Source organism: Cebus imitator, unplaced genomic scaffold, assembly GCF_001604975.1.
Source record: "Cebus imitator isolate Cc_AM_T3 unplaced genomic scaffold, Cebus_imitator-1.0 Scaffold515, whole genome shotgun sequence".
Lineage (NCBI taxonomy): Eukaryota > Metazoa > Chordata > Mammalia > Primates > Cebidae > Cebus > Cebus imitator.
This window is the reverse complement of record NW_016107830.1, coordinates 896,942-920,586: the sequence shown is the minus strand read 5'-3', so window position 1 is coordinate 920,586 and position 23,645 is coordinate 896,942. Positions and strand designations below refer to the sequence as shown.

The following is a 23,645-nucleotide window of genomic DNA, read 5'->3' as shown; positions in this document are numbered from 1 at the left end:
TGTACCTTAGAAAAATGCCTTCTCACGGGGTATTGAAGGTTGCATTTTGAGATTCTAATACAGACAATTTTAAATGTACAGTATAATCTACTTGTGAGATACAGAGTGTAATAGATTGATATTCCTTTTATGATCATTTTTAATGAAAAATATAGTGCCTGAGAAGTAGAAACATTGTAGTAGCTTTGTATTGGTTTGGGTTTTTTTTTTTAAGGATTTAGTAGTTATCAGGGTCTTATTTTCTGATATTCTTTTTGCTACGCTATGATCTCAGTTAAAGGTGATACATACATAAGATTTACATAATTATTTTTTAATAATTATAGCTCAATAATTATATTTTTCTATGAAAATAAAAAGGGTCTTAGCAATTATTAGAAAGTTTAAAGTAGAAAATTAGTGAGAGCCCCTGGACCTTTCATATTTGGATTTCCATTTAAGTGAAAGGCTAGCATACTTAGAAACTTCTGATTATTCTGTTTGTTTTAAAATTGTGTGAGCTTGTTTATCACTGCCTACTTTCTCACTTGCTGTTGGAGACACTCGTACAAATTGTGTGACTAGAGAAATCTGCGGATAGGGAATGACTGAGAGGTTTATTTTTCAAATTCTTTAAGCTTGCTTAAAGCTTATTCAAAGGTTTGGGTGAAAGACAGGAATGTTGTCTTGGCCTTATATTGGATGAAGAAATAACATCAAATCAGTGTTTAAAGTGGTATTTGGTATCCACATAACTTTGGATACTCATTTTAAAGCCTTTAAATTCCTTTCAGCTAGAGAAGGTTAATTTGATTTCAAGAGCTATAACTGAATTAGCAAGATATTAATGACTTGAGGTTTTCCAAAATGTGTCTGCTAACGGTTGGCATTATGAATTCTTTCATACTTATTAATTGACTTACTATCATGCTTGGTGATGATTTCATTTCTATTCAAAATCATACCCACTGCAAAGTTGCTAGATTCTAACTAAAACATGGAAATTACTTTTCATTAGATATACATTCAATAATTCATGTTTTTGCAGAGGTCAAGGGGTTAATGAGCTGATGGAAGGTATATGGTGATTCACCTCTTCTTTGGAGTGGAAATTGAAATTATTTCAACTTCCACACATATTTGAAGGCAGTATTCCAAATTGGAGAATATTGCCTCCTTTGCAGGTTTTGTGGGCTGGGGATTCTCTGTTTGGTCTAGTTTGATGGAGCATGGATTTGTGGAATGATTATCAAAATGTAACATCTGACTTTTGCAATTTCTTAGCTATTGCCACAGTACAAATGTCTAAGTTCCTACTCTGGGAAATGAGCCATAAAAGTACACATGCTTAAAGGACAGGGGTAGATTTTGTATCTTTTAGTATTGGAGATGGTATGGTAGATTGTTTTGATACACTGTATTTGTTGAAAGTGATTAGCAAAAAGAGATTCCTCCAAAGCTTACCTTTAAAAAAGAGACAGGAAAAATGTAAACAACCAATGAACTTCCATCCCTTTCTGTTAGAATTGACCTGCTATTTTATATGTATAGAACTGTATTCTTTTTCAGGGCTGTGAGAAGAGAAAAAGATGACTTTTCACAATTAAAGAAGTTAATGATATATGTCCTACCATACCAGTGAACATGGTAGATTTGAAAATAAAACTTTGCTTTAAAACCTCTTGAGATTTAGAAGACAATTAATTAAAAGTTTTCTTGTACTGATCGAATTAATAAAAGTTATTCCTTACTCCTCAAAATTCAAAACATGATCACCATTTCTTTTAATAAAAAATATAACTCTTATGAAAAGTGTATGCTATCTTCATATCCTGTGCTGCAATGTATAGTTTCAAGGGATAAGTGGAATTTATCATCATGCTATCTTATGAATAAATCCTAGCTCTGCTTTGTAATAAAGTTCATGTTTGCCTTGATTCCAAGAACTATACAAATCTGCTATGTGACCATTAGGTGATAAAGGTAAACAGATGGAATAAATAGGTATGTATTTTTTTTTGCTAAATATAAATGCATACAGATAGCATATGGTCTATGTGACAAAACCCTGGGCTATAGGAGTGCAGTGGGAAGAATCAACTCTTCTTTGTAATATCAGAGAAAACCTCTAGTTCTGGAGGCGACAATGAAGCTCTTGTCTTTTTTTGATTTTGCTTTTCCAGCTGCAGAGTTAGGAACGAAGTAATCCTAGGTGACAGTCGCATACTTCCCACAGGTGCCTCGTAAATATTAGTGATCCTGTGAACATCAAGGTAGATGAAACATTTTGAATTCACCAGGAGAGTCTATTGTTACAGCTGCTGAGATTTGTAATGCATGTCCCCCTGAGGTAAACCCAAGTAGGAAAGCTATGGAGATGGTTTGTTGGGTTTTAATTCCATCTTAATTTAGTTGAGATACTGAAATTAGTCACTTAGTCTCCCTTTGCTTGAGTCATTTCACTAGTGGAATAGGATTAGTAATATTTATTTACGGCAATTTACAGCATACTGAAATATAATAAATCAAGTTCCAAATCTCATTCCATAGTGATTTCTCTCCAAGATGAAAATAATACTGCCTCGATTTAAGTCAGACTGTATGTATAATAACCATTTATGAACTATTTTTCTTACAGCAGCCTGATGACATATGGGTACTATTATTATTATTATTCCCTTTTTATGATGGAGAAACTGAAGTATAAGGATATTAAGTGACTTATTCCTGACATCACACAATTAGTAGTAGAATGACCAGGATTGAACCTAGATAGTCAGGCTGCAGAGCCAAGATACTTAACTACATTCTATGCCACCTTCTGTTAGAATCCCTTTGGTTTTAGTAATTTGAAATGACTGCTCTAAAGTGCTACAGAGAGGAAAATACATCTTTTTAATGTTACTGCATGTAATCATTTTAATGACTGCAACATTGTGATTCTTAGTGAAACCCAGGCCTTTATATACTTTATATACCAGAAATATACTGAAATTGTTTTGTGAATATACCTAAGACAGGGGCTTTTATTAACGCAAAATGTGTCTGGAATGAGCATACATAACTGAGAGCTCTCGCAGGTGATCATAGTCTTTGGTGACACAAAAAGATTTCCCTTTTTTGTTGTTGTTTTTGATGTGCAGGGCAGAAACAGCTTTCAGTCTATATGTAGTTATCTGATACAGTCCCAGGAAAGTTTGAGGGAATTTTGTATCTTGATAGAAGATCAATGTCATGTCTGCCTTTTTTCTGTTCATTCCCTAAACATTTCCTGATGAAAGTCGTTATCTGGGAAGGAGAACATTGAATGAATTGTAGAATGGAGAAGTTTAGGTTTGTCATACAACTAGGTCTATTTTTATTTGCTTTCCCCAGAGGCTCTACAAATTATCTTTGAAATTCTTAGGTAGTTTTCATACCTTCATGCTTCCTCAGGTCTTGCAAACAAGATGGACGGATGGATGCATGGATAAATGCATGGATGCGTGGATGGATAGATGGATGGATGGATGGATGGATGGATGGATTGGTGGGTGGGTGGGTGGGTGGATGGTTGGACAGACACATGGAAGGATAGTTGAATGAATGGGTAGATACATGGATGAGTGGGTGGCTAGATGGATGGATAGATTGTAGGAATAAATGAGGGTATCCCCATATCTCTTCTGATTTGACTCATGCTTAGTCATGAGTCATGACTCATGTACCTGACACTGGATTGGGACCAGACTAGAAAATGTGGGCCCAGAGGAATGATGTTTGAGATGTGAAAGAGTTTACCTAAGTTCATCTCTTCTTTTATTGTCTGAGAATTTTCAATGTGGAATGAACACAGCTATAAGCCATTTCTTGCCACAAGCCTTTTCTCCTATTTCATATTAGTTTTAAAAATTATATATAATGAACCATAATAACTTTTACTTCCTTGATTCAAAAACTAAATGTATGCAGATATATACATGTATATTTATACACATTATACATATGCAGAGAAAAAGAGAGACAGATAGATGTGGGATAAAATTAAAAGGTCAAAGTAAATTTGAACACCTAAGTTAATGAGAATTGTTAAACTTTGACTATTTTATAATTAATTTATTATGAAGAAATAACCAAGATGCAAAAGAAACAATTATGGCAGAATATCAAAAAAGAAAGGTATTTTTAAGATCATATTTAAATGCTTGCTTACAAAAGTACACAGCATTTCTTTCCATTTTGGAATGGGAGCTTTTTTCTTCACAATATTTCATTAGAGAACTCAAACTAAGAAGTCTGGGAATCAAATTTTTTTTGGCACAATTAGTCAATTGTGAGTGATCATTTCCAAAATAAGGAAGGTGACTAAGGGCTTGAGTTAGGAAATTTTGCAGGTTTCAGAGATGGTATTAAGATGTTATTGTTTCACGTTTACAAGCTGGGGAGGGAATACAGAGAATATTTTCCTGTAAAAATACTTGATCAAGCACAACTAAATAGGGTCAAAAGTTTTAGACAATGGAAACAACTCTACTGGGAAATTTACACATTTGGCTTTGACCCAAAGGCGTCATTAAAAACAAAAAGGAAAAAGAAAAAAAAAAGATCATCATATAGATTTTCCCCCACCCCTAAACAAAATAGCATACAGTCACTGTTTTGAGGACATTCTATTTCTCTATGTAGAGATGCCTTGTGTTATTTGACATATACTTGATTCCTGTGGCTCACTGTCTGGCGGTTATTTCTCTAGCCTAGAAATAGCATGTTCCAAGTCAACAGTGGACAGCTTTAACCTGGCCCACTAGGAACCTGAACTCCACATAACTACAGTCTGAGGCTCAGTTTCAACATTCATCAATGAAGGATTCGTTCTCTCACCCCTCTCATATTTTCCAACAGTCTATGAACTATTTTAAGATAGGAATTTCTTTTTTTTTTTTTCCTTTTTCAACTCAATGGTTTCTGTGAATCTTGAAATCAATTCTGAAACAATTACTTCTAAGTTTAATCAACCTGGAAAATTTTCACTAAGCTTATGCCTTGAGTTTGAAAAATGTTATGCTTAACTATACGAATGAATGTCTCATGGCAAATGTGTACAGTAGTCATTGCGCCTGTATCTGCAGTTTTACTTTTCAAGGTTTCAGTTTTCAGTTACCCATGGTGCTGTATGATATTTTGAGAGACAGAGACAGAGACCACATTCATATAACTTTTATTACATCATTATAATTTTTCTATTTTATTATTGTTACTGTTGTTATCTCTTACTGTGCCTAATTTATAAGTTAAACTGTATCATAGGTATATATGTATAGAAAAAAAATAGCATATATAGGGTTCAGTACGATCCAGTGTTTCAGGCATCAACTGAGGGTATTTGAACAGATTTCCTGGGGATAAGGGAACTACTGTACTTTAAATGTGTAAATTGCTGCATCATTAACACATCAGACAGAAGAAGTCTTTGTAGCCTTATTACTGGTTTAAATTATTGAAAAAGCACACATCATATTAACTTTCAAGAGTTTTTGAAAGCTATACAACAATTCCAAAAGTATCCAGGTTACCACCAGGAAGCCACTGATAATGGTAATAGTCACTTTTGAGAAAAAGTGTTAAGATAGTTATTGTTCCAAGTTTTCTAAGGGGAAGAAACAAGGAGAAAACTTTTACATAAAAATATCTGATCAAAGAGACCATCTGGCCAACATGGTGAAACCCCATCTCTACTAAAATACAAAAATTAGCTGGACATCGCGGCATGCACCTGTAGTCCTAGCTACTCGGGAGACTGAGGCAGGAGAATCGCTTGAGCCCGGTACGCAGAGGTGATAGTGAGCCGAGATTGCACCACTGTACTCCAGCCTGGTGACAGAACAAGACTCTGTCTCAAAAAANAAAAAAAAAAAAAAAAAAAAAAGAGAAAAGACAAAATATACATCTGATCAAATATAGCCAAATAAGGTAAAAATATACCCAAGTTTTAGACCACATGGCAGGAGCTTTAAGACAAAGGGCTGTGTGTCTCCATCTGGGTGTATCAGACATTAGTATTTTTTTCAGAAATCAATCAAGGACTGAAAACTACATTTGCCACATTAAAATATTCTTCCCATTATATTCTGATCTCTTCCTCATTGTATCTATTATTTTTGCAAGTTTTCATGAGGTAATATTTTTACATTTTATAATTTTAATTGAAGTTTTGTAAACCAAAACTAAGGAGAAAGTTAAAAACCAAATGTCACTTTGTTTTAAAAGTTCAATTCAATGAGTCAAAGCAGTTCAAAGTGTTGTGCCAGCTATAAAATGTCCATGATCCCTTTCTTTACCTGAATTGGGTATAATTCATATTCACAAGGTGTTGATTGTACAAGGTGCCTTGGAGATCATCTGGCTCAACCTTCTCATTTTGCAAATAAAAAATATTCTGCCACAGAAAAATCAAATGACTTTCCAAGATTATACAGCCAGCTCCTGACAGAGCCCAGCTGGGCATGGGGTTGCTGTCATGTACCTCTTCAATCTTTTTACAACATCAGTCAACATAAGCATCCCTATCTGAATTTAGTAATCAAATTGTGCATTCATTTTTTGCTGCTTATTAAAATGTTAATTATACACAGCATAAATCAATTTAAGCTTGACCTAATTTCCTTTTGGCCACGAAACATTTTTTGAGCCTTGTTTTTTGGAAGGGCATATTTTATGGCCTAGGTAGAACCACAGATTCTACCTAGAAGCTTTTCCTCAGACCTGAAAGTTTGCCTTCATTTTTATTCACCTGGCACTGCAGATATTCTTGTAATCACAGAGATAGCTCCACATTTAACCACTTGTGCACATCTAAGATTGGTTGTACTTCTCCACTCGCTCCAACTTTCGAGATCCTAAAAATAAATGCATGTTGAAACTTCATAAATGCAAATTATTGTATTAGTAAGCAACATATACACCAATTCAAATCATTTAGCAAAATAAATGGCAATTGATTACTAAACAATACTTTATAACTAAATTATATCTTTGTCATCAAAGTAGTAATGCGGGCTGGGCCCGGTGGCTCACACCTGTAACCCCAGCACTTTGGGAGGCCAAGGCAGGCGGATCACCTGAGGTCGGGAGTTCAAGACCAGTCTGACCAACATGGAGAAACCCTATCTCTACTAAAAATACAAAATTAGCCAGATGTGGTGGTGCATGCCTATAATCCCAGCTACTTGGGAGGCTGAGGCAGGAGAATTGCTTGTACCCGGGAGATGGAGGCAGAGGTTGCGGTGAGCCGAGATCACACCATTGCACTCTGGCCTGGGCAACAAGAGTGAAACTCCATCTCAAAAAAAAAAAAAAAAAAAAGTAATTTTCTAGCAGCTGCCAGCCCTCTCTTGGTGACCCCTCCAGAAGTTGGGTGGCCACACTCAAGCAGCAGCACTTCAAAGTGCTCAGTCCTCTACACCTTCAGGTGGATGGTGCTTGGAGGCTTGGCTTTCACCTTACAGGACAGTGATTCTTCAACTGCATGGTATAGCAGATTCACCAGGGAATCTTGCCCAAACTACGAGAACCCAGGCCTATGCCTGAGAGATTCTGAATCATTAGGTCATGGGCAGAGCTCAAGAATGTAAATTTTGAGAATAGCCCAGGTAATTCTAACACACACCCCAAGTTAAGAAAACCTGGGACACCAAGAAAAGGTTTCAAGGAGAGGGTCTGATGAGCCAATAACCAGGGCATCAACCAGGGAACACTGCAGTGAGGCACCTGAGCTCCTGTGTGTTCCATATTCCTGCCCTTCCCTCTCAACTTTGCCTTTTTGTAGCATATGTAGTGAGTTCCCTCCTCCTAGCACTGTTACCTTCTTCGATATCTTGGGGAAACCTTTTGAGTATGGGCATAACCATTTGGAAAGACATAGGTGAACAACAGATCTTTATAGGTGAACTCACAGAACACCCTATCCTGGGAGTCTAGTCAAAGTGCAATCAGTCACTTCCTCACTCCATACTACTCAAGGTTGAGGAGATGCTTGGAGGGGGTGGTGTCCAGAGAGAACAGTCACAAAATGAAGCAATGAATGGGTACCCTTAGTCCCAATTCAAAGGCTCCCAACCAAGCCTCAGCAGTAAAGAGAAGTTGAGTCATGAGTCTGGATGAGAGAAATCCAATGAGACAAGGAAACTGAGATTATGCTAACCAAAGAATAGCTTTGGCAAGTGCCACATTGTGGATGTGGTCCCTCCTCTGCCCAAGATTGACAGAAAATTAAGACAAACTCCCTAAAAAAGAGAAAGATCAGCTGTACAGGATAGCTGGGCTGCTGAAAGAAGGCCCTGCAAGCTTCACCGTGACCGTGGGCTGGTGTGATGAGCTGCAACACGGAGCAAAGTGGGCCATGTGGCACAGGGCTTGAGAAAGAGGTCCTCCAGACCTCCAGTGAAAATAGTTGCCAAGCAAAGTCCAAATTTGGAGCTGGAACACTTGCGTTTAAACCTAGCTCTGAACATATATTGTGACTTTGAGAATATTATTTGACATCTATGGGCTTTAGTTTCCTCCTCCTAAAATGAGAATGAAAACATCTTCTTTGGAACTAGTAACCGTAAGTCTAGACACAAAGTATATCAGCCCCTTTGTGCTGCCAATATTTTCACATGATCAATGCACAAGCCTTTTTCACATGATCATAATTCAAGCCAACACTAGTCTAATGGTCTGTAGAGCCATCAATTCATGTGAAACAGTCTTGGGCAAAAATTGAAAAAGCTTGTACGATGCAGGGTGATGCGACAAACAGACTGATTTATTGGAATCTTCTTTACAAGCTCTGGTTTGCTCTTGTTCCGGCCTTATGTAATTTGTTTTGTTTGGTGTTTATCCAATTAGGGTTAAGAGGGTAGGGCTTACTGTGCTGCAGACCTAACAGACTGCTTCTTGATCCTGATTTTACTGGAACGCAGGAGCAGCTTGTCAAACTCTCTAGAAAAGAGGTGGGGTATGTTGGTTCTTCCAGGACCAAAGACAAATATGCTTTAGCATCAATTTGCCAACCAACCCCCAAACACACACACACACACACACACACACACACACACACACACACACACACACACTGGCATAGTTTCATAATAGAGTCTGAGAAATCTAACAGTTAAAAACCTGCATATCAGTTAAACTTGTTTAAAGGAAGATTTATTTTTCTCATGGGTCCACTAAAATTCCCCTAGAGGAACTTTTACATGTATATATTTCCACCTGTTGTTTTCTTGGAAGCCTAGCAGAGAAGTAAAATACTTCACTCACCTCTAGCATATGATTGCCAGATTTTAACTAGATTTTAAAATCTAGTCAATGTTAAATTGTATTTAAGACAATCTCATTTATGTGAGTATGAATGCCATTCTGGTTCTTCGTTACATTAGTCTGCAGTGGCCGCGGTTTCACAGAGCGAAACTTTCAATCTGCAAGATCTCTGTACTTATATGCAGAGCATTGGCTATTTCACTGCATTTTCCTGCTTGCATTCAGGGATACAGAAATTGTTTTAAGAGCTTGTGCCCCCAAAAACTGTGGAGGAAAAATGGACACAATGTTCGTTAACAAATCATTATGACTATCACTCATGATATATCAAATTGTAAGCTATACTGAGTGGCATCAGTGAAAGTAGAAAATGATATACAGAACAAAGGGGGAAGTTCACTTAAATTATAGGCTCGGAGAAGTCCTCTCCGAGAAAGTGACTTTTAAGCTGAGACCAGGGGGGATATGTGGAGTTACTTTTGGTTTCCCTGCTGTTGGAAAGTCTGTGAGGATTAGAGAAAGTGCATATAAAGTACCCAGCACAGCATCTGATGGTGCCAGAGGTCTCCAGGAGATTCTGATCCATGCTGTCTCCTAATCAATGACTCCCAGGCCAGCTGGTTCCTCAGACAGTGGCTTGTGGGCTGCACGTGCCGCTTCGAGCTCCGGATCTGGTGTTGTGGGTATGCCCAGGTTAGCTGAGGATCCACGTGGCCACAGCCTACCTGGTTAGCCTTCACAAGCAAGCTCTGTATGTGAACTGCTGCTCAGATCCGCTGTGTTCCACATTTCTCTGCAGGGATAAGCACCCCTCGTCTTGCCTCCCCTTTGTTCCAGTCCATTTGGCTTGGCTCTGATTCCCTGCTTTCTTGTCTTGGGAATAGGTTCATTCCCTGGTACCCTAACCCCATGGAATTTCCCTTGAACCAAGACATTGCCACCTCCCCACTGAGAGATGCCAGCCTCTTTTCCGAACTCTGGCAACCACGTTAACCAAGTCAGCCCCTCCCACATAGTCCCTAGTTAAGATCAGAATAAGCTTCATCTGCCTCTTAGACTTTGTGGTTCCTACTTCTGCATTCCCTCTTAGGGGATGGAACTATTGCGGGATGAATTCACCAAGCCACACCTGGGCCTGCCTTTGCAATCACCTCTTCCTCTAGACAGTCTGCCCCAATCTCACACGTGGCCAAAGGCTGGTAGGTAATTGGTGAGTTCCTGAGTGTTGCTCTCTGGGCCAGGGCAGTACAGGGCAACTTCCCAAAGCAGAGGAGACAGAAGTAGTGCTTGGACTTGGATCAGACCAGACTGTTCTTTGCTGGGAGGAACTGGGTCAGCATCCAGAGTGGTTCCAAACAGACTGGGTTTGAAACAGTTCTCAGAGCGTTGAGAGCAATTGTGAAGGAATCAGAGTGGCTGTGGCTTTTGAGAGGTTCGGAGCTCCCTAAAGGTATCCCTCAATCTGTACTGCAGAATTGGAACCCCATTGACCAAGGAGAAGAGAATTAGAGGAGATTGGAGCAGGTGTTGCACTCAAGTTGCCACAGGGCCAGCAGTGCTGAGGCTGCAGAAAGCAGGCGCACTGCCAGCAGCGACACTCCAGCTCCTGCTCCTTCCGCAGAGGGTGAGAGGCAGGCTGGGGTCAGGGGAGCCTCACAGCAGATGTGGCCTGGGACTGCGGCCTAGTAGGCCTTCCACGGACCTGGTGCTGATAGGTGGCTGAGGAGAAAACCTAGATAACAACAGAGTGCCTTGACAGAGGCATGAAAATGCCAGACTCCGCCACAGAGAACAGGAAGATAGTTCTTCCCCTATTGTGGTTTCTAAAGTTTGTAATTTCCAAGCTGCCAGCAGCACTTACGGAAAGGGGGCGTCATTTGTTTTTGTGTCTGAAGGACCCCCAACTTGACATCCCTGGGAGCTTAAAAACAAGGAGCTCAAAGAAGAGTGTGCTTAAGAAAGGGTGCCTTCGTGACCCCAGCATGCTTTCTGTTTTTGCACCCATACACAGACAAGCACATCAGACTCTGTGCTCTTACAGGTAAGTCACCAAGCCGGCGTCATCAACATATAGCATATCCCTGTAAACTGTATGTTATTCTGCAAAAAAACAAAAAAGAAGCCATGCTCCCAAAGGCTGGGTTGACTAAGGAAATGTGCTTGTATGCAATTATTTTATTATGTTTGATGTAATCAACTTGGCTTCTATCATGAAAGACCCCATAAAGCCAGTGAAAACTTATCTGCAAAGTGAGGAGTGCATACAAATGCTTATGCTGTGTAGACTTTAAAGTTAGTTTATGGCCCATTTCTCTCATCACTGTGTCCACTCCCCGACCTGCCAGTGATTTGACAGTCCTTGCAGCTGCACTGTAACCCACCATCACCCCACCCTTTCTTTCTGAGCAGCCACAGTGGGTGAGGAGAAAAATAGGGCACATTTGAGAGAAAATATGTGACTATACAAAAGACAAGCACATTTCTTTGGCTGTCAAAATGAGCTGTGAAAATTAAGATTGAGAACATCTGTTTTAATTATGTATGTAGCACAGGCTGTTCTGTTGTTTCAGTTTCTCTCTGAAAAAAAAAAAAAAAAAGAAAAGATACCTGCTCACAATCTTCCCCTGGAGCTAAGCCTAGTTTGCTTTTATCTATAAAAAAACTACTATTGATATTAAATAATGTCCCTAGACACAAATATTACGTAAATTTTTTATAATTTCTTTGACAGACCCTGTATGGTAAGATTGGAAAGGACAGACTAAATACAATAAACATAAATTTCAAAGTAGAAATGACTGACAAAGTGTGTTAGCTTGGTGTTTAATTAGGCATAAAAGCCTTATTTTTTGACCCAATTGTGAAAACCATAGTGATGCAAACTGACATGGAGAAAGCTGCTGGGGACAGCAAAGGAAATGGAAGTGAACTAAGTAGAAAAAAGACCCTGGCCAGTCAGGTCCTTGATGGCTTGAAATATTTACTGTTCTCCAAGTGTCCCAGAGTGTTAGACACTATAGAAAATTAACATAAAGCTGCAAGATATCATCACATCTGTCATCTGCCACTGAGGTAGCTGAGGTATTAGACTAGCCTCTCCCTGGGTTTTGGTTTTTGTTTTGTTTTCATTTCCTTTTTAAAAATACTTCTGATCAGATTCCTATATTTGCTGTCTGTTGGAATTAAATATTTTACCCTTCTATTAACATACCTTCATACCCTGCCAACTTTGTCTCTTTCTCTCTCTCTCTCTCCTCTCTCTGTCTCTCTCTTTCTCTTCTGTTAAACAAATCTATTTTCTCTCATTGGATATTTCTTAGAGGAAACCCTACCCAAGACATTATCTTGCCCTTGAGGAATTTGGAGTCAAATGTGCCTTGGTTCATTTTCTATTCTTGCTGAATATAGTATTCATTTTAACTTGATTTAAATAGGAATGATAAATTTAATAGAATAAAATAATTGCCCCTTTTTCTCTATCAAAAAAGAAAGACCTTGTTGAAAGATCAAGTTAATTTAATTATTTTATTTTCAAATTTAGTTATATTTCGTGACAATAATAATATATATTTCAAAATTGCCAAAGGAATAAATTTTTAATATCCTCACCAGAAAAAAGATGTTAGTTAATGGGAAGTTTAGTTTGACTGAATCTTTCCACAGTGTATATGTAGATCAAAACATCACAGTGTATACCACAAATATACACAATCATTATTCATCCATTAAAATAAACTAAACATCGAATTATGTTCTAACAAAATATAGATTTAAAATATTTTAAAAACATATGTAAGCATATTTTATAGGTGAATAGTAAATTTATTTCTGTATATAAATTTTATCTTTCGGTAAGTTATTTTAATATATTAGTTGGATTTTCTATAGAGACAATCTATGAATAATGCCAATTTTTTTCTTTTTAAATCATATATTTTCATGTTGTATTATATTTTTATTTGACACCTAATCATTACACACATTTATATGATACACTGTGAAGTTTCAGTACATGTATACATTATAAAATGATCAAATCAGGATAATTATCTAATTCATAACCCCAAACATTTATCACTTCTTTGTGGTGAGAACATTCAAAATCCCCTCCTTTAGATATTTTGAGATATATGATCCTGCTGTGAACTGTGCCTGTGAGGACTCCTAGGCTGCACACTATTGATGAGCATCTAATACCTGATAATCTGAGGTAGAACAGTTTCATTTCAAAACCATCCCTGCCCCACCCTCAGGTCCTACTGCATTTTTTATGGCATCAACTTTTTAGATTCCACATGTAAGTGAGATCATGCAATATTTATTTTTCTGTCGGGCTTATTTTACTTAATGTAATGCCCTCCAGGTGTGTTCATCTTGTCACAAATGACAGGATTTCGTTCTTTTTTATGACTGAAAAGTATTCCATTAGGTATGTATATATAGTAAATTTTCTTTATCAGTTCATCTGTTGATGGACACTTAGGTTTATTTCATGTCTTGGCGATTGTAAATAGTACTGCAATAAACTTGGGAGTACAGATATCTCTTTGACACACTGATTTCATTTCCTTTGGATATACACCCAGTAGTGACATTGCTGGATCATATAATAGCTCTGTTTTTAATTTTTTGAGGAACCTCTATACTGTGTTCTCTAATGGCTATGCTAATTTACATTCCATCAACAGTGCGTACTGGCTCTTGCTTCTTCACATCCTTGCCAACACTTATTGTCTCTTGTCTTTTTGGTAATAGCCATTCTAACTGAAGCGAAGTGATCTTATTGTGGTTTTGATTTGCATTTCCTTGATGTTTAGTGATGTTCAGCCTTTTTTCATATACTTGTGGATCATTTCTATGTCTTTTCAGAAAGATCTATTCAGGTCTTTTGTCATTTTTAAGTTTGATTATTTGGCATTTTGTTATTAAGCTGTTTGATTTCCTTCCGCTTTCTGGATATTAGCCCCTTGTTAGGTATATATTTTGTAAACATTTTCTCCCCTTCAGTGGATTGTCTCTTCACTCTGTTGATGTTTACTTTGTTGTGTAGAGCTTTTTAGTTTGATGTAATTCCATTTCTTTGTTTTTGCTTTCGTTGATTGTTCTTTTGAGGTCTTATCCAAAAACACTTGCCTACACCAATATTAAGAAGTATTTTCGCTGTGTTGTCTTCCAATAGCTTGGAGTTTCCAGTCTTACATTTAAGACTTTAATCCACTTTCAGTTGATTTTTTTTATATGGTAAGAAATTGGGGTCTAGTTTTATTCTTCTGCATGTGGTTGTTCAATTTCCCAGCATCATTTATTGGAACATATATTTTATATTTTATCTGTACTCTGGTTAAAACCTCTAGAAAAATATTGAATTGAAGGGATGATAGTAGGTATCCTGGTTTTTTTCCCAATCTCAAAGGAAAAGCTTTTAAACCACAAAAATAAAAAGATTTGTTAATTGTTTTTATCAGATTAAGAGACTTCTATTTTTCAGAAGTTTGTTTGTTTTTGTTTTTAATTAATGGATGTTGAATTCTATCAAATGCTTTCCCTATGTTTTTCGAGATAATCATATGAGTTTTGTCTTTAATCTACTAATTGGTGAGTTACATTAATTGATTTTCTGACAGTAACCCATACTTTAACACATGGGATAAAGCCATATTGGTCATATTGTTTTATCATGTATATATGTTGCCAGATTTAATTTGCTAACATTTTGTTTGGAATATTTATGTATATATCTGTGATTGAGATTTGCCAATTTTTTTTTCCTTTTCTTGCAATCCCCCTGTCAAATTTTGGTATTCAATTATTGGGCTTAAATAAGTAATGATAAATTTTTATGCTCTATAATAATTTGTATAATTTTGAGATGACTTCTTAGATGTCAGAAGATTTTAACTACTGATAACAGTTCTTAATAATTTTAGTAATGTTCAAGTTTTCTAGTCTTCTTGAAATAGTTTTAATAGATATAATTTTCAGATATATGTTGATTTATTTAAATTTTAAATGAATTGACAAAGTTTATCCTCTTTTGTAGAAAATGCAGAAGCATTGAATTTTTAGCAGAAAAATGCTACAATGTTCAGGGACATTACATAAGATCAGTTGGATCAGGGTTGAAAAAATAGAACTTTTCATAGTTCGGCTATTTAAATGGCACCTGCCAAATCATTTTTGAAGTAGTGGTTATATGCAGCTTCATCAACATCTAAATCCATTTGGAAAATTATTGAATACTTTATTAACTGTAAAATATCATTTTTTTCCAAGTGGTCTGTTGGATTGGTTAATGGTCAGTTCCACTTTAAAGGGAACTTTTATGGATCATTCGTATCCGATTCTTACATGTCATACTAGTGCACCTACGGACCTTTATCAGTTAGTGTATCCCAGAATTTCTCTGAGTAGAGTCCACTGTACCCCTGGTGGACCTCAAACATCCTCCTCATGGACTGAGAATTCATCCAAAATACTATTAAATTGTTCTTGTCCTTAGAGCCAAATAACTTGTAACTATATAGACATTTGATTTTTATGTCTACAAATGGAAGATTTACTATTAATAGTATCCCACTAAGTGAGTTATTAAGGGTTATTAAAATTGAGTATTTGTAAATAAAGTTAACATGTCACCAGATTGTGAGCATACAAAATCGGTAGACTCCCTAAAAGTCCAGCTGTCACACCTCAACTGGCATCACTGCATAGCCCCTACTGTATACATGAGCACACAGAGAAAGCCAGAGTCTCCAAGGATTTCTGAATTGAAGGGTGGTTATTGGTATATCATTAGTATCCATTTCAATTTTTAGTTTGGTTTAGATTGTGGTTGTCAGTTGCAGCTATTCTTACATGAACTTTTGCCATTAGTTGTGCTTGATTATCAGTGTTTCTCACGGATTGTCTGTTAACCCTTAAGCATGTACTTGTATAAGCAGTTCTTGGAAATCTATAATTTTCCAATAACTAGGCCTTAAAACACAAATTATAGTTGGAATATGAACTATTTATGCATTTAGTTCTAACGCAGGTGTTTATGTAATTTGATCCCACAGTAAGGTTTCATTGTTATCACACAGTCTTCCTTGTAATTCCATCTCCCTCTCTTCCATTGGAAGTTGGGGATAAGGAGAATAGGTTCACTGTGGAGTTATTTGCCTTGTTATAATTGGAATGAGATAAAAACTTTCTTGGATTACACTTTAGAGGATTCTAGGGGTACACATTCTATAATAAAAAATGACCAGCCTAGGCTACATGGCAAAACCTCAACTCTACAAAAACATGCAAAAATTAGCCAGTCATGGTGTTGCATGCCTGTGGTCCCAGCTACTCAGGTGGTTGAGGCAGAAGGATCTCTGCCATCCAGGGAGGTTGAGGCTGCAGTGAGTTGAGAATGTGCCACTGCACTCCAGCCTAGACAACAGAATGAGACCCTGTCTGAATAAAGAGTGTGCTAGAGTGAACATCCTGCATCAAGCAATCCTTTTCTATCTTCTTTTAAAAATGCAGATTAAATGAATGTTGCCTTGTGAGCTATCTCAAAAAGTAAGGCTTAACCTGGAATTAGCTTCTGTGTTAATGTGTAACATTTTGGTTTGGGCAGAGAAGGTGAGAATTCTGCAGCTTACATGTTCTTTAAAAAAATGAATGGTCACATCACCACCACTGATTTGTTTACTGTAATAGAAACATTTCACAGATGAAGGATGTAGTACAATGAAGGGGAACTGAAATGGAAATTAAAATTAAAAGAGCCCTAAGTTCTGGTGTTTGAGGTTGGAAGGTTTGGCTTTCCCCAGTGCAGTCACATTCCACAGGATTACCCATGTAAACATGCCTTCCCTTCTCATCTGTAGGAGGGCCCATTTTTCTATGTATGTTGGGGAAATTTGTTTTAAAAATTATTCAGAGAAACTTTAAGTTTAAAAGATCAATTCCTGCCCGACCACGGTGGCTCACATCTGTAACCCCAGCACTTTGGGAATCCGAGGCGGGAGGATCACTTAAGCACAGCAGTTTCAGACCAGCCTGGGCAACATAGGGAGACTTTGTCTCTACAAAAAATAAAAAATTAGCCGGGCATAGTGCCAAGTGCTTGTGGTCCCAGCTACTCGGGTGGCTGAGGTGGGAGGATCTCTTGAGCCCAGGGAGTTGGAAACTGCAGTGAGCTGTGATCATGCCACTGCAGTCCAGCCGGAGCCACAGAGCAAGACCTTGTCTCAAAAAAAAAAAAACAAAACAACAACAAAAACAAACAAACAAAAAAACATCAGTTCCTGGACCCAGCAATCATAAAACATTGGATAATCATCATCATTTGCAGTACACCTTGGAATGTATTTCTATGTGCCTACTTTAATGTAGATTATTTTTCTGGGTTGAAGGGTTGTAATCACTGAAGTTAAATAATATGACACTGGAAGGATATGTGGGGATATGAAGGATATGTGAGGATCGTTTGCCCCCATGCTGAGGGAACTCTGGAATAGATTCAAAATACCATCCTCTTCATCTTATTCTGCTGCCTATCTGGTTTTCACACCTATAAAGGAAGCTGAAGCTTAATCCAGGGAGGGAATTATAAAGCTCTTTTCTGCATAACCTCAGTTGAACTGCATACTGCTTGAGCCAAACAAATAGATGTATAACCAAACAAGAGTTGAGAGTTAGAATAAAGTTTGGGGTGAAAGAAGCCATAATACATCAAGGCATTAAATGTGCTGGGTTTTCCCAGCATCTAATTCTTTTTTTACCAAAATATATATCCTACAACAGAAAAATGTAAGGGATGTGCATGGATTCTCCTAAATCTTGCCTGGGTAAAGTTTTGATTCTGTGAAGACATCGGATGCTAAAAAAAACTCAGTTATTGAAAAGAATTAAACAGTATTGAATCAATACTCTGATCAAACCTCATTCATTGATCAAATTAATGGGAATAATAATTCTTGAATTCAAATTTCGTGTCTACCAATTGCTTTGCTTTCCATTTTTAAGTTTGAAATTGCTAACTACGAGCTTTGATAAGAACCATTATCTCTCTGAATCTCAAGTTTTTCCTCAGGAAACAGGGTTAGTATAGTGAGGAAGTACACAGGCTCCAGAATCAACCCGTAAGCAAAGCCCAGGCCCCAGCCCTTCCCTTGCAGCTCTTTAACCTGAAGCACATTTGCCTGTGACTCAGTGTCCTCATGTATCAAGCAATGATCACCATAAAACTGTATCCTGCTGCTGTCATGGGTTTCAGGTGAGTCAGTGAATGTGGAGCAATTAACACAATGCCTTCCACAAAGAAGTAATCAATAAATATTTGTTATTAAAAACAACCTTGAAGAGGTTTGTGAAAATCGATATGCAAGTACATTGCAAACAGAAAAACCATGTATGAAGACAAAGAGAATCTTTTTAACAATATGACTCTGAAAACTTACCTCCATTTTTAACAATTCCTTTTTCAATTATTATGTTTTTCCCTCATTTATCTCTTTTGCTAGTAGTTATTCCCTCTGTGTGTTTATTTGGCTCTTTAAGTCTTTTCTTTGTCTGTGTTTGGCATAAAGTGGGGGGGGGGGGGAAAGATGTCATAGAGTCAATGTGGTAATAACCATGTCAACCCATCCCCATGACCAGCATGTCCCCATCACAGCCACATGGCACTGACAGATGCTGAGAAGGACTCACAAAAGCCTCATGACTTCATGCTGGCAATTAAGAATGCAGAAAAAAAATGTAGATTTGAGAACAAATTTTTCTTTAAATTCTGTTTTAACATCTAAAATTCTGATTGAAACAAAGTCAGTTTAGATAGACTCATAAACTACCAAAAGACAATGATAATTTTTTAGTTATTACAGAAAGGAGAAGATTCCTATCAGTCCTTTCTTCAGTATACCTGCAAAAGTGGCCTTTTTAAAAAAGCTTTTTTCATCTTCTCAAGTTTAGGAGTAAATTATGCTCTGCAAGGTATTTACTAGAAGTTGGGGTGCATCTTCCAACAGGAATAATTTTATGAATAATGGCCAGCTTCCTAGGGAAGCTCATATCCTATTTAACCCACTGATTATCAAAAGTGTGCTGAGTTCTAACCGCTCTGCAGAAGCTAGTCCCCCAGAATGCCAGAGCTGCTCTGCTAACACAGAGCCAGGTGCTTCCTTTCTTCACTTCCCCTGTAGCACAGGTTATGTACCCCTCTAGCTCCAGGTACCTGGAGTAGCTGTCCCAAAGTGGCAGAAATCTCATCTCAGGGTAAGAAGAGCATGCTGATGGTGCTAGAGACTGCCCTACTAAGGACACCAGGGAGCTAGAGGGCAGGTTTGGTAAAAGCAAAGAATAGCCCAGGGCTTAGGATCTGTGACCTGTGAAAAACACTTATTTCCAAAATAACTCCTTGAATGTCTCTTTTCTGTCCCACTAAAGACCCTTGGGGCTGAACTGCCTACTTTCCCATTCCATTACCTTAATTTCTTGCTTCTCATTGGATTTCTCTCTCCTGGGTTCATGGACTAGAACAGCATCTCAAGTTCCCTTTTCCCTTGACTTAGAAAACATACTCCCTTTTGAGAAGGTGTGAGGGGTTCTACACAGTGAAGAAAGAAAGCTGCCTAGAAATAGAAAGTGTCCTACTTAACGCTTATCCTTCCCTCACCCATCCCCTGACCACTGTCACCACCCTGCTTTTTCCTTACCTCTGCTGTCTACTCGTCTCCTCTTATTTTTGATCTTGGGAAGATAAGGTTCCTAAGGTATAACTTAAGGTATGAAACTGACTCAACTGAGATTTATACATTCATTTCAGAGGATAGTCTTTTTTTTTTTTTTGCATTTGACCTGTTTTTTCTTCATCTTTTTTGAACTCATATTAGAGTCAGGGGCACATGTACAGGTTTGTTACCTGGGTATATTGCATAATGCTAAGGTTTGGAGTACAAATGATCCCTTTACTTAGGTAGTGACCATGAAATCCAATAGTTAGTTTTTAACCTTTGCTCCCCTCCCTCTCTCTCCACTCTAGTAGTCCCCTGTTTTTATTGCTGCCATTTTTATGTCACTGAGTACTCAAAGTTTAGCTCCCATTTATAAGTGACAACATGCAGTACTTATTTTTTGTGTTCCTGGATTAATTAATTTCATTTAGGAAAATGGTCACCAGCTGCATCCATGTTGTTGCAAAGGACATGTTTACATTCCGTTTTATAGTATATATATATATATATATATATATATATGCCACATTTTCCTTACTCAGTCCACTGCTGATAGGCACCTAGGTTGATTCTGTGTATTTGCTATTGTTAATAGCACTGTGATGGACATACAAGTAAGTGCATATATCATTTTGGTAGAAAGATTTGTTTTCTTTTGGGGAATATACACAGGAATAGGATTGCTGGGTCGAATGGTGGCTAAGAAGATAGTCTTAACTCAACTCTTGAATACACATCTTGTCACCAGAATTGCAAGAGCTTCTAAGACCCTGGGCCTGGGTGAAGAGGGTGGTCCTGGACACAGAATCTGAGATGGAGCTGGAGGCATGTTGAGTAGACCAGCTCTGTGATCAAGGAATTGTGGATCTTTTAAACGAGAGTGTCAAACCCTAGAGCACATCACTCTTTATCCCTTGAAAATTATCCTGTATAGCAGGAAGATCTGCAATAATGAAAGCCACAGGAAGGGAAGAGAAAATTCTCACATTTTTCCCTAAATGGAAACTTTTATTCATACATCTTCCATTTATTTTTTCATTTAAATCTATGTCGAAGTAGCATAGTTTAACTTTGTAGAAGTCTTAACAGTTTCCAAAATGATTTCCCATACAGTATTTCATTTCAACCCCATAAGAGTTCTGGAAAGTAGGCAAAGGAGGTCTTAGAAGCCTTATTTTATTGATGAAGAAGTAGTAGTCCAGAAAGATTGAGTTGCCAAAGGTCGTAGAGTGTGTGGTGCGGACCCAGAACTGGAATTCATGTATTCCATCACTCTTTTTCCTTCATATTAGAATTCTTCATCATCATTCTGGTTTTGACTCATGGGATTAGCAAAAGTGCAATCGTGATTAAATCTAAATGTTTTATGTTTTAAAAATCTATACTATGCAACAGTTTACACTAAAACAGGAATATATTTTTCCTCAGTATTTCTTCTTTAACCTTGTAATATCACATTAAATTCTAGCTTTGTTCCAAGAATCAATCATAAATTATTTATGCATTTGAATTATTGGGAAAAGTGTTAATAGACTAAGAGCAAAGAGCGAAACATCAGCTAATTTATGCCATTAGAATATGAATAGCAAACTTAAGGCCATAAAAATTCCTGAGTTGAAAAGGATTTCAGTCAGAACACTGATTATCTTGAGAAGCCTGGTTGGTTTTTTTTTTTTTTGTCTTTATTGGAATTTAATTAAAATAGGCCCAATTAATGGAAATAAAGTTAGTCTTTTATTATTAAAAAAAAAAAAGGCTTCAGTTGTCGGAATAAGTCCCATGAAATGGAGATGGAGAGTAAATGTTGTTCAGAGGATGCTTATCTAGGTCTCATCATCTCCACCCTTACCTCCCATTCTTCTGGTTTGACATTTTGCCAGTCATTAGTGTTCCACTGAGGCTTAAAAGAAGAAATACATGAAACAGCTCGGAGAGCTGCATATGTCACTGCATCGACTGCTCTCAGTCAGTAAAAGCCATCTAAATGTATTTCCCAATATAAAGCTTGGAGGCGTGCCCAAAAAGGGAGACTATTCCTGTCCCAAATTATCAGGAAGTTTTGGAGTTATTTGCTGAATAAAACAGAATTATTGTCTTCTGAGGCAATCTTAATCACTATTTAAATAAGTATTTTAAAATAATCTTAAGAACTGAATACATTTCAGCTGAATGCCTTCTTATTTTCTAAGTGGCTTGTGTGGACTATAATCAGATGTTAAATATTTTAGTAAATTATATCTAATATGGAAATAATTACTAGTACTAATTCATAAAAACAAAATTATACTTATTGTCATTTATGATTACAAATGATTCATTTACCCACTGCATTACCCTGCAGGAAAAATAAGAATTTTCAAAATAAAAAGAACTTGTTTTCTCAAAATGTTTTACTGCCCATTTAAAGTTTTTTAAATCCAGTCATTTCTGTAACATAATTTTGCTACTTTGGATGGTGGTTTATGTTAATATTTTTATGATACTTTTTAAAGAACAGAAAACATAAAGATTAATATAGATCTCTTTCTATTGTCCATAATTGATAAATATTAATATTTTATAATATTTGCTTCTAGTATCATTTTTCCCTGAAAATAGTATATAGATAAAATTGAAGACTCTATGGCTGTGAATCTGGCATTTTTCAATTCCTTTTTAACCTTACATAAATATGTGTGTATAAGCAAAACATAGCATATTTTTATTTATATAAATGAAATCACACTACATATTTCTCTGTAACTTTCTTTTCATACTATTTGAGATATTAGTTCTTGGAGATACGCATGTATTTGCGTGTGTTTGTGTGGGTGTGTATTTGGGATGAAGGAGTTCATTCTTTTTCAGGGAAACCCTGGAGCAAAACTATGGGGGAGTTTAGAAAGTAGTAAGACCAAGATCACTAAGATAGGAATTACTACCAGCAAAGCAGGACACAAAATGTGGACCACAATGCTGGGAGTGGATACTCAGTTGGAAACAGGTTTATAACATTGCGAAAAATCCACACTGAGACAATGGATCACTCAGCAAGGCTAGTTTACTTCCTGCAGGAAGGGTGCAACTTGCCGGCAGTCTTGCTACAAGAGCACACCTGGATAAGGGAGATGGGGACATTTATAACTTTCATAACCTGACACAATTGCCCTACTACTGTGTCTAGTTTCCATTGGCCGGAATAGGACCTCACATTCTATGCTCGACCCAATTGGCTAAAAACCTGGAAATTTTCTGAGTAGATATGGAGAAAGAAGACAAGGAAAAAGAGGAAGCTAGTCAGGAGAAAGTCAGGAGAAGATCAGGAGGGTTTCCAAATAAGGAATGGCATGCACCAGGGTTTGGAGCTTGCCCAGTTCTGTTCAGACATGCTGGAGTGAGTCAAGGTAGCTGATTTAAGACGTAGCTGATTTAGAGAATATATATACATGAGTATATGTTTATGCTAATAGCAAATAATGGCCATAAAGCAAGAGATCATAATTTCTTATAATGTAGTCTAAGGTATAAACTTTGAAGAAGAACTTTCCCATCTCTCACACTCAGTGAGTCCATTATTCCACAAACAATGCAGAAATACACTTAGTAGAGACTCAGAGAGTGAAAGATTAGTTTCTATACATCCCGCTCACTATTAAGAAATTAATAGCCTAAATGCTATGGTGAAAATTACAT

At 37.1% G+C, this 23,645-nt stretch overlaps 1 protein-coding gene across 6 annotated transcripts in view; it reads left to right on the top strand.

Moving 5' to 3' along the window:
- MCTP1 (multiple C2 and transmembrane domain containing 1) overlaps positions 1 to 23,645 on the top strand; it is a 571,324-nt gene that overhangs the window by 190,168 nt on the left and 357,511 nt on the right. The gene's annotated exons all lie outside the window — the stretch shown is intronic.